The 11,814-nt window shown below is 38.2% G+C and overlaps 1 long non-coding RNA gene across 2 annotated transcripts; it reads right to left on the bottom strand.

The window, feature by feature from the left end:
- Positions 1–8,957: 8,957 nt before the first annotated feature.
- Positions 8,958–11,408, bottom strand: LOC107769795 (uncharacterized). 2 transcript variants are annotated; one of them, XR_001644485.2, is made up of 2 exons: positions 11,116–11,408; positions 8,958–9,487 (listed from the first exon to the last, which is right to left on the bottom strand). It is a non-coding gene; the product is annotated as an uncharacterized LOC107769795 (long non-coding RNA). The 2 variants fall into 2 exon arrangements; XR_012711303.1 differs by having other exon boundaries at positions 8,958–9,754; positions 11,116–11,402.
- Positions 11,409–11,814: the final 406 nt, after the last annotated feature.

Here is an 11,814-nt window from a genome sequence, read left to right on the forward strand (position 1 = left end):
TACTAACAATAAGGCATGAAGATCTCATAATTACTTATCCAAATTAACGAACAACAATTAACATCCCCCGGGCACTCACCCCGTAGTCTAAAACTCAATAATGACAATACAAACATGGCAAATTATGCACAAAGATATTCATACAAGAAATTTTCTTTTCCAGATAAGTCTAATAGGCATGACTCTCTATAAGTAATATAGTACAAATTTTTAATTTCACAAAGGGAGCATTTAAACACATAATATATTTTTTTTCACCACAAGGATCTCGTCCTTATATAATATCTACCGAAGCTTGTAGCCCGATTTAAATATTTATCATTATATTAAAATGCGAGGGTCTCATCCTCAGTTCTGAATCACAAGTATTATGCACCTCGTGCAAAGTAAAATATTTCATTTTCTTCTTTCAAATATTTTCCGTTTAACAAAATCACAACACATAATGATAGACATAGCTATCTCCATCGAATCTCCCAACAGGAGTATTCACATAAGCAGATTTCAGAATTACGAAGCTCACTCATAAGTGGAGTACAATAGGAGGACTTGCCTCGATATTCAGAACCGAATCAAGTTAAGAAAATTGTTGCTTTATAATAATTCAAGACCGTACGTGTAATGACACCATCTGGTGTTGCGACCTCAGTCATGCAAAGCAAAATATTTCATTTTCTTCTTTCAAATATTTTCCGTTTAACAAAATCACAACACATAATGATAGACATAGTTATCTCCATCGAATCTCCCAACAGGATTATTCACATAAGCAGATTTCAGAATTACGAAGCTCACTCATAAGTGGAGTACAATAGGAGGACTTGCCTCGATATTCAGAACCGAATCAAGTTAAGAAAATTGTTGCTTTATAATAATTCAAGATCGTATGTGTAATGACACCATCTGGTGTTGCGACCTCAGCCATACCATAGAAAATATATCAACGGGTTGGCTCTTCACCTCTATGAGTCTCACCTCCACCTCTAACATCCAAACCCCTACCTCTGGTTGGGCATGTAAGTGGAGTAGTAATTGTAATGGGGCACGTAGCCTGAGTGCTTCTACAAAATATGTTTCTCTCAAGTCTAGGACAATTTTCCCATGATGTGCCTAGTACTACCACATTCATAACAATTCCTTTGAGGGTTCGGCTGCTCATATTGAGTCTATGCTAGATAACTGGAATAACCATTATACGAACCTCGTGGCGGTGGTGAATTAAAAGAACTTTCTGGAGCACCCTGAGTAATCAGATATATTGATTGGGCTGGCCGGCTAGCCGAGCCCCTGTCATAATGATTTGTAGTTGTAGTTGTTCACGGGTACTGTTCACATACTGTAGAAAAAATCAACAACTATCCAAAGAGAAAAATTCAACATCTTTTTTTTTAATATCCGTTAACCTTCCGAAATCCACCCGAGGCCTCGGGACCTCGACAAAATGCATCAACCAGTCCTAAAACATCATACGAACTTAGTCGAAACTTCAAATCACATCAAATAACGCTAAAACGATGAATCACAGTCCAATTCAAGTCTAATGAAACTAGGAACATCCAACTTCTATATTCGATGCAAAAAACCTATCAAATCAAATGCGATTGACTTCAAATTTTGCGCACAAGTCATAAATAACATAACGAAGCTATGAAAATTTTCAGAACTGGATTCTGACCCCGATATAAAAAAGTCAACCCTGGGTTAAACTTTCCAAAAGATCTTCTATTTTCCAACTTTTGCCAAAATGCGTCGAATTATCCTACAGACTTCCAAATCCAAATCCGAACATGTGCCTAAGTCCAAAATCACCATACGAAACTATTGGAATCATAAAAATTCTATTTCGGGGTCTTTTTCTCAAAAGTCAAATCTCCGGTCAAACTTAAGAAATCTTTAGCCTTAGATTTCTACATTCCGTTAAATGGCGATAATTTGATCTAGGGACCTCCGAATTCGATTTCGGGCATATGACCAAGTCCCAAATCACGATATGGAGCTTCCGAAATAGTCAAAACTTTTATCCAGGTTCGTTTGTTCAAAATGTTGACCGAAGTCAACTCAGTTGAGTTTTAAAGCTCTAGTTCACAATTTAATCTATTTTTCACATAAAAACATTCCGAAAAATTATACAGACTGCGCACGCAAGTCAAGAAATTATTGATACCGCTTTTTCAAGGTTTTAAAATACTAAGATAATTATTTAATTTAAAGATGACATTTTGGGTCATCACATATAAATAGTGTAACAACAACTTTTATTGGAAAATGGTTGATTCGAGAGTTGTGTCGGCTGACCTAGTTTCACGATAGGCACCATCACGACCGGATCAGTTTTTGGGTTATGACAAGTTGTTATCAGAGCCTAGGTTACATAGGTCTCACGAGTCATGAGCAGGTTTAGTAGAGTCTTACGAATCGGTACAGAGACGTCTGTATTTATCTTCGAGAGGCTGCGGAACCTTTAGGAAAAACTTCACATTCTTGAATTCTTATCGTGCATCCTTGATTCAACTTGAAAAGTAACTCTTGAAATTCCTTCCACGCGTTCGTATGCACGCATGAGCGCTCATTATCCGACGTGCATTGATGGCTTGTGATTCCCCGATCAAGGGGCGAGATATGATCTCTGTGTGTTGATGTTGGGCCAGTCTAGAAGACTTGAGGCTGGATGTTTGCCTATAGCTTGACCCTTGAGCTGTTGATTTCGTGAGCGCGTGCTTTTGGATTTATATGTTCTATTGTGTTCCTATTAAGGGAAGTAATGACTGGATAGCTACGTGATGAGCATGTTATGACTACGAGGTGTATTCATATGATTTGGAAATGACAAGAAGGGTCTGCTGGAGGATAGGAGAATTATTAGGTACTTGATTTTCATCTCGATTTGAGGTATAGCCCTGAGTTATGGGCGTGTGAGGAATCTTTTCATATTTCCTAGTTAGGAGTAAAGTAAATTTCATATTGAGGTATGAGTTCAAACTCAGGAATATTAAGTGACTGTGTATTGTTTATGATAGTGGAAGGTGTACAGAAATGTTAGTTTTAGGCAAAGCAGGTGGGGTTATCTCCTGCGGATTGTTCTGAAGTTGGCGTAATCCCTTGTGTCATTTATTAGAAGATCTCTGTTACCAGGGAAATAAATGTTTTACAATTTGAATTTGGGTTGCTCAAGAGAGTAGTCTTGACTACTACGAGAGTGGATGCGAGGGTTGCAGAATATATAAAGTACCAAATGGTCTGTGTTCCACGAGCTTATGAAGGATTGAGTTTAATCTCACTATGATATTATGGCAGCAATAAAGTATATGCATTATGAGTTATTGTGTATGTTTTGGTCTATGGCTTCGAGCCAAGTGGGGGAGTCCACTATTAATTAGTCGATTGCATGGTTATGTGCTATGTTGGTTCCAGTTTGAGGCGTGCGGGTGAATTAGTTATGGCTTACGGAGATTGAGACCGAGGATGACTCGAGTAAAGGAAAATTCTGACAAAGGTTATGTCATACTTCATAGGTGTATGAGAATCACGGAATGTCTTGAGTTGTTGTTGGTAATGGATGCTCGGTGCATAGGGCAGGAAGTTGCTTGGTTGTTCTAGGATAAGGTTACACTCAGCGGTGTCAGAGTGCTATTGCAGCACAGGTGGTTCTGTTCGTTTGATTAGGATAATTGCAGTTTGAATAGAGTGAATGACTCTCGAGAATGGTTCTAATGTGTTCAAGATTTTACATGTAACAATTGGGTACTTTCAAGTTGTATATGTGGCTAGAAACTGAGTTTTCATTGGAAGATGTCAAGACTTGTGGTATTTCTACATCAATTATGGGATTCTATATATCAGTATCAGGAAGGTGAAGGTAATGAGTTCCTGCAGGTGCTTCGCAGCAATTCTCTTGGGTTTTTAGTGGCCTGCGTAGCTTGGTTGAGTTAGAAGGATTCAGTTCTGACGGTTTAGTTTTGTGTGAATGGAATTCGGAAAGTTCTTGATGATTCTACCACGGTTAGAGGTGTGTATTTTCCACGGGCATGAAGAGAATGGGATGTATAGTGATTTTCTCCCAGTTGAGGTCCAATAGAAAAGTTCTTAGCTAGTTGAGTACGTAGTTGCGTGTGGCTCGGAATGGATATGAAGTTCTCATGTTTACCTTAGGACAGTATGGTATATGCGGTATGTTGTGCAAGACTTAGATTTGCATGTGTAAGGTCACGTATTAGTTCTGAAAGGAAGGTCACAATTCTTAGGCAGCACAGGCGGTTTTAGATAATTAGAGAAATGAGCTTCAGATGATTAAGGAAATGGTAATGCTAATTGGGGTGATTTTACGAGGGTATATGTTTCAAAAAAAGGTAATGTGATTAGGCTGATGGTACTTCGGCAGTATTACGGCACTCTCTTGCTGGATCGACTGCTGATATTCGAGTGTGCTTAGTGGCACAGAAGAATTATAAGAGTACATCTCGTGGAATCATTGGGTATTAGAGGTGTGTTGTACATTCGAACGACGAAATTGGGATCAGATATAGAGGTTCGTGTGCTATATAGAGTTGGAGACTGGGAGTTCTTGTATTCAGGCTATGTTGTGGTTGTGGGTCGCGAGTATTAGCACTGTTTAGTGACTATCGGGGTTGGGAGACCCGAGTGGATTTTTTGTTGCTTGGTATGTTAGATTTTGGATGTGACATTGGGTATACACTGATTGTCTCTGTGTCGTGTTATTCTGGACTATTGCGCTGAGGTGACGGTGTTGGCTATGTCGGGAATGCCACGGGCTGAGTGGCAAGGTTTGACAGATTATGTTCTAGTGGAGTGGTTTATATTTTGAAGATCCAGCGGATGACTGGGAAGGATTGTCTTTCTTACTTGGGTTTCGTGATGGATTTCAGTGTAGAGACTCCTACCATTTATTCAGTTTCAGTGGTGAGGGACTTTTCGGAGGTTTTTCTTGTGGTCGGGCATGTCGCCGGGCAAGTTGTTGATTTTGGTATTGATTTGGTGTTAGTCACCGTATCATATGGCATCGACAGAGTGAGAGGAGTTGAAGGAGTAGCTTCCGGAACTCCTTGATAATGGGTTCATTGGTAGACCTATATGGATGTGTGTTTTGCATCGAGACGGCTATGTTGATTTCGAGTCGCTATTGGTGAGGGATGTGTTGATTCAGTTGTTATTAAGCTATTAGTGTTCTGAGGTGATCCATAGATTACTTTTCTATGTTGCGAGTCGTTATGATATGTTGGTTATAGGCACAGATGGTGCGATTCCATTGGGGTTTCATAGAGGAAGTCGAGCGAGAAGAGTACTGGGTATGAGCCGGTGGATGGCGTATCGGTTATGTCCTTTCAGGTTTGTGTGGTGTTATGTAATTGCTTCACCGTAGGTCTAATGATTTGCTTTGGTTCTAGACATCCATTGCTTGTGGTCGTCAATTTCGAGCAGAGTGACTTGAGGTGTTTCATGTGGACCAGTGTCTGGATAGGGTCGCGCATTGCAGCGAAGTTATGTGGAGCTATGACCTTGCGGGTTAGATTCGTGTGTTCTGTTTCTATGATGTGAGACGGGTTCTCAGCCTTGTGCTGTAGTGGTACTGGTGAGCTTGCGGTATAGCTCTTTCATTTGAGTCATTTTCATGATTTGGGTATGTTGGGATTTATTGCTTATTGGTGCGCAGATTTCACAAGTTATGGCTTTAGCCTGTATTGATGTGTCATGTCTCCAGAGTAGTGTGTTGGATTACATGAGATCGTTGGGATCATTAATGAATACAAACAGATTCGATTTCATCATGTTGGAAGGATAATGTCGAGGCTCGGCTCAGAAATCTGCCATGGTCTTTGCCAAAAAGAGAAGTTGCTTCATGAATGGTTGGTCTGAGAAATGGTTATGGCTTACTGCATGTTTTATTTATCATTGGCAGTATATGAAAGTGTTGGAATGAAACTTTAGTTGCTAAGAGGTTTTCTATCGGTATTTGGTTGTGGTGTGCAACTAATGTGATTAGAAGTGATCGCTACAAGTGTTTGAATTATGTGGTATATCATGTAATTGCACCGGAGATTGCAGGTATGGGTTACTACTGTTTGTTCGGGCTTGTTCAGAGTATAGGTGTGAGATTCAGATCTTGTGGACGATTTCAGAAGTAGAAATGTGGTTCTAAGGTTCATGGGCCAGGTTGGACTGTGAAATTTCAGTTACATTGTATTATCGGACCTATACGAGGGTGACGTGGGATCACCCCTGGGTATGTGCATGGTAAGGTTACACAATGATTTGATGGTTTTCGGAACAACTCTGGGCACGTTCGCGGACAAACATATGTTTAAGTGGGGAAGGATGTAACAACCCGATTTGTCGTTTTGAGCTTTTGCACCTTGCTCGTCAGTTCCCGGGCATGAATTGCCCCGTATGATGTGTTATGACTTATGTAAATGGTTGATTTTGATTTTCAGGATAATCAGAACGAATTTGGAAGAACAGTTTTCAGTTTGAAGCATGAAATTTGAGAGGTTTGACCAAGATTTGACTTGTTTGTGTATGATCTCAGATCGGAATTTATATGGCTTGGTTAGCTCCGTTAGGTGATTTGGGACTAAGGAGCGTGATCGGAATGTAATTTAGAAGTCCGTGGAAGGTTTAGGCTTGAATTGACGAAATTGAAATTTTGGCGTTTTCCGGTTGATAGGTGAGATTTTGATATAGGAGCCGGAATGAAATTTCGAAAGTTGCAGTAGCTCCGCTGTGTCATTTGTGACGTGTGTGCAAAATTTCAGGCCATTCGGACGTGGTTTGTTTAGGTTTTTGATCAAAAACATAATTTGGATGTTTTGGAATCTTATGCTTGAATTTGATGTAATTTTTGGTGTTTTAATGTTGTTTTGAGCGTTTCGAAGGTTGGAACGAGTTTGAATAAGGTTATGTGACTTGTGTGTATTTTTGGTTTAGGTCCCGGGGGCCTCAGAATAATTTCGGATAGTTTTTGGGAAGGTTGAACTTGAGGAAATGCAGCTGATGTTGCCGCTTCTGTCATGTCCTCACCTGCGGATTGTGGACCGCAGGTGCAAGCTCCGAATAGCGGAAGAAAGCCGCAGGTGCGAGGAGGTCATTTGTTCATTTGTTCATCATTTTAGTGTGATTTTTAGTCATTTGTTCATCATTTTAGTGTGATTTTGGAGCTCCAAGCTGTGATTTCAAGAGGGAATCAAGTGTTGATAGAGAGGTAAGCTACTTGGGCTTTGTATCTTGTGTTTATGGCAATTATTTCATTGTTTAATCATGAAACTTGTGGGAAGAATTAGAGAAAGAGTTGGGGAAATTAAGACTTAAAATTGGAGAGTTAAATTGGGGGTTTGAGAGGCCACTTAAGGTCCAATTTTGATGATCTTGATATGTATGGACTCGTGGGAGGATGCGGATTCTATTGATGTGATTCTTATTAGATTCCGAGATGTGGTTCCAGGGGTCGGGTTGGACCAATTTCGGGATTTTAAGTTTAATTTGATTATTCTCGTATGGGCTTTGTCCCTTTGGCATGTATTTATGATATGATTCTAAATTTGGATATATTCGGGACGATTTGAGTCCGAGTAGAGAGGCAAGGGCATCGCGGGCTAGAGTTTGGACCAGATCAAGGTAAGTAATGATTGTAAATGCTGTCCTGAGGGTTTGAAACCCCGGAATTCTCATCGTTGTGCTACTTGAGGTGACGCACACGCTAGATGACGAGCGTGGAGTCGTGCACCTTTGGGGATTGTGACTTGGTCCATCCCGTACGACTGTTAAGTCGCGTATTTGATTTGAAATCTTATGATATTCCATATTTTAGAGATTTATATTATATTTTGGGATGTATGCCATGCTTGGGGCCTTATGCCGACCTGTTGAGACCCTTAAGGCATTTTTACTATTTTTTTCCCTCGCTCTATTTTGTTTTGAAAGCATATCCTCAGTCATGTTTTACCTGTTTATTGTTTAAATTTGGTTTTATCACTTTACTTCTTAAAATGTGAAAACTGTTTGGGCTAAGTTCCTTGCTTTACTGATAGTCCGAGTGATCATGAGGTTGATGACTGAGATAGACCGAGGATCTGATTGTGAGGTTGATGACTGAGATAGACCGAGAGTCTGATTGTGAGGTTAATGACTGAGAGAGGCCGATGGCCTGGTTGAGAGGATTATATATCTATGGATCGGGCTACACGCAATAGCGATATAGCGATTGGGCTGTAGGAGCCCCTCTAGAGTCTGCACACCCCCAGTGAGCGCAGTCGACTATATATATGGATCGGGCTGCACGCTGCATCGGTTATTGATCGGGCTGCACGCCGCGGCGGTTACTATATAGTACCTATTGAGTGTGAGTGCTGATTGGTAAGAGTTGAGTCACGAATGACTGAGAGGCTTGCCCTAGGGGCTATATATATACACGTACATGAGTGATGTTCTGCCTGAGGGGCCTGTTTATGAACTTACTATTTTTCACTCCTCTTTAAAGTGAGTTTCTATTGATTATGTTGATTTATTTACTGTTTTCACTCATCTTTAGACCGACCCTCTATTGAAATTGTTGAACAAATATTTTAAATAATCTTTAATTTAAACTGAAGTTTTAAGTTATAAAAAGGATTGTGAATTTCTGTGTTGCCTGAGGAGCTGTATATGAACTATGTTTTGCCCGAGGGGCCTCTTATGGTTTTTATCTCTTTTATTACTAGATATAAGCAGCCCGTGCTAAGAACGGGCCCAAAGTCAGCCTGGATAATTTATTTTTTTACAAGTCTTTTCTGTTTCTATATTTTTTTCCCTAGGTGCTGGTCAATTAAGAATTGACAATATCAAATAATTGGCATATGTGCAGGAGCACACTGAAAAAAGAAACGAACTCACAGAAATTGTAAAATGCATCATGCAACTCAAATGCATATACAACTTTGAGAGGTAAATAAAGTTTGAATAAGTAAATATGATTTCAATTGGCCATTTGAATTTCTTTTACCATGGCCACTGTGCTCCTGAGATTAATGAATATAAAAGAAAGAAAAGTTTGTCAACTTCCTGCCTCCCTGAGAACCAGTACTAAATGAGGTATTTATACATAGTTGGAGGGAGCTACCTGAAGAGGCTAAAGGATAGTTAAGGATGGATAAATTACTTGCAATTCTCATCTTCTAGGGCGTAAACAGCAAAAAAGATATACCAATTTTGAAAACTAACAAGAATACATGTCTAATTTAGTAATGATAAGGTTGTACAGAGCTAATGTAAATGGAGTCCTTCATGATCTTAGATTTGTAAGAATTGGGTGGCTGTATATTGTTTCAGGAAAGCTAGGCTCAAAGTCCTCTTCCTTATGTAATCGTGTTTACGCATATGTAACCTTTTCCACCCAGAAACCAAGCAGGGAGGTTCCTTTACAAAAAAGACCGCTATTACAAAATGGTAAAAAAACTAAATATCATCTTGAACAGGGAACTGCTTCGATCATAGTTGAAGACTGGTAAAATCCATTCAAACCATCAAAAGAAGAATAAGATTAGAGTAGAGTGCTAGTACAATATAGGAATGCAAAACAAGAGAAAGAAAATGTTTAAATACTAATACCAAATTGGCTCGAAAATAGCATTGTGTGATATTGTTTTTTTTGGGTAAGTAGCATAAGTTCCTGTGTAATTCTAATCTTGATACTCTTCTCCCAAGCAATCCATAGAATCTCAAGCAACTTAACGTGCGATGTTATCAATTAGTTGATCTATTAGTGTGCCTAAAATATAACAACATTCATATTAAACTTTACATAAGTCACCTCACATCATTGTTACAAAATGGGCTTAACTAATTAACACATTGGCTTTATTATCTCACATATTAATATTATTAACTCAAACACTCAAGATTATAAAAAATATCACATGAAAGCATTCAAACATCCGAAGATCGAAAGAAACACATATTCTTGCATTGATTAATGAAATGTCAGCCTTAATATCTTGCAATATAACTTTTAAAGAATCCATTTGGAACTCCAAATCTTGCCCCTTCTTTAAATAACCTCAATTGTTTGTTTAAACGTCACTTCACCAAAATAACTTTCTCCTAAAAAAACTTACATGTAAGCCCGGAAAATTGAAAAATTATCCAACAACTCAAAATTAGGATTACTGTTCACATTTCGTTTAACTAACACAAAATTAATTGAAAAGAAGTGGCCTCATGCCCTTATCTTTTGTTCAAAAAAGGAATTCACAAAAATGCTACAACCAATAAAGAAGGTAAAAACTGAACCATATGTCTAGAAGTCTTGTTGATCAAATATATATCATCAGATAAGCAAAATAAAGTTAGATATAACATGCTCAACTAAACCTTTGCCATTCAACACTTTTTAGCTACTTTTTATACAAAAAAAACGCCAGCAACTAATGCTTGTTGCACCTGAAATTGGTACATCATAAACTCACACATAATTCAAGATAAGTCGAATAACTCCAATTCAGGATTGACTACTAATATTTTTTTGTTCATAACAAAAAAGCTAAAAGGCTCATACTATCTGTAAAAAGTCATCGCATTGGTAAAAAAATTGACAATATGCTTTATATTTGAGGCATGTAAGGTGTATTCATTACTGGAAGCACCAAGAAAGTGCTAGTTTACAAAAGTTAAAAGAAATTGGAGATCCAAGTGCACACACAATAAGTGATTGATAGGTTTATCTCTAAAATTAATTGCCACAACAAAAACAGAAAGAAATTTAAAATATATGCCTAATCTTCGTGGAAAGGTTTTCTAATGCTTCTATAAGGTAGGAGTACTTTAAACACACTTGTTTAAAGTATGCAAGAATATGTGTGTCAACAAACTTCATACAATAGAGGAGCAGAAAGCTATGGCTTTTCTGCTGAAGCCACTGGATATGGCGGCAAAGTTGCCGGTTGATGTCATTTTTTACTGCACGCTCTACCATTTGACTCTGATTATAAAGCTCATTTGTTTATTTAAAGCATTCTAACATCCCCAATTTAGAATCTTATGTAAAAATTATAGAATCCCAGAAACTACAGAATCATAATTACCAATTTATAACCAAAAAAATAAATGCAAACACTTAAATTAATCAATTACCTTTCTGAAGCAAAGTTGGATCTTTAGAGTGAGCTAAACCCAACTTGTGTATTCAAATACTTGGTTAAGAACTCCATGAATCGAACTAAAATGTCAAGCAACACCACTTTAGAGAAACCTAACGGCAGAAATGAAGCTTCATTTATTTGAGATTTCACAAATTAAAGATGAAATTTATGTTTTAGGAACAAAAGAAATTTCTAGAAAAACAATGAGCGAAGAGTTTGATAGAGAGAGAGAAAGAGAGAGAGAAACAAAGAGCCCAAAATGAGACTTAAAAGTTAATTCGACGTAGTAAAAGAAAAGGCGAAGCAAATCAATAGATGTACAAATAGAACTTTAGTGAGATGTGAAATGGCAATTTTGCCCTTGGTCGACCATCTTCTCTTTTCTATGTAATAGAATAAATGGTGTTGAACCCCTATTGAAACTGTGGGAAAGCATTTCCAAATGATATTACCAAAAGCTGGATTTTAAATGAGACAAGTGACTCGTATTCTGATTTGAAAGCATGTTGTGCTAACTGAGTTTTTTTTTTTTTTATAAATGTGGATTCACTGTCTCATACTGCTCAGTCTTTATTTACTCTTATTACTTACTGGGTTGAAGTACTCACATTACTCCCTACATTTCGTGTGCAGATTTAGGTATTTCAGAACCCGGTAGCAGGTGTTGATTGCGCGGAGGCGGAGTCGTCGG

The sequence above is a fragment of the Nicotiana tabacum genome, chromosome 1 (assembly GCF_000715075.1).
Source record: "Nicotiana tabacum cultivar K326 chromosome 1, ASM71507v2, whole genome shotgun sequence".
Lineage (NCBI taxonomy): Eukaryota > Viridiplantae > Streptophyta > Magnoliopsida > Solanales > Solanaceae > Nicotiana > Nicotiana tabacum.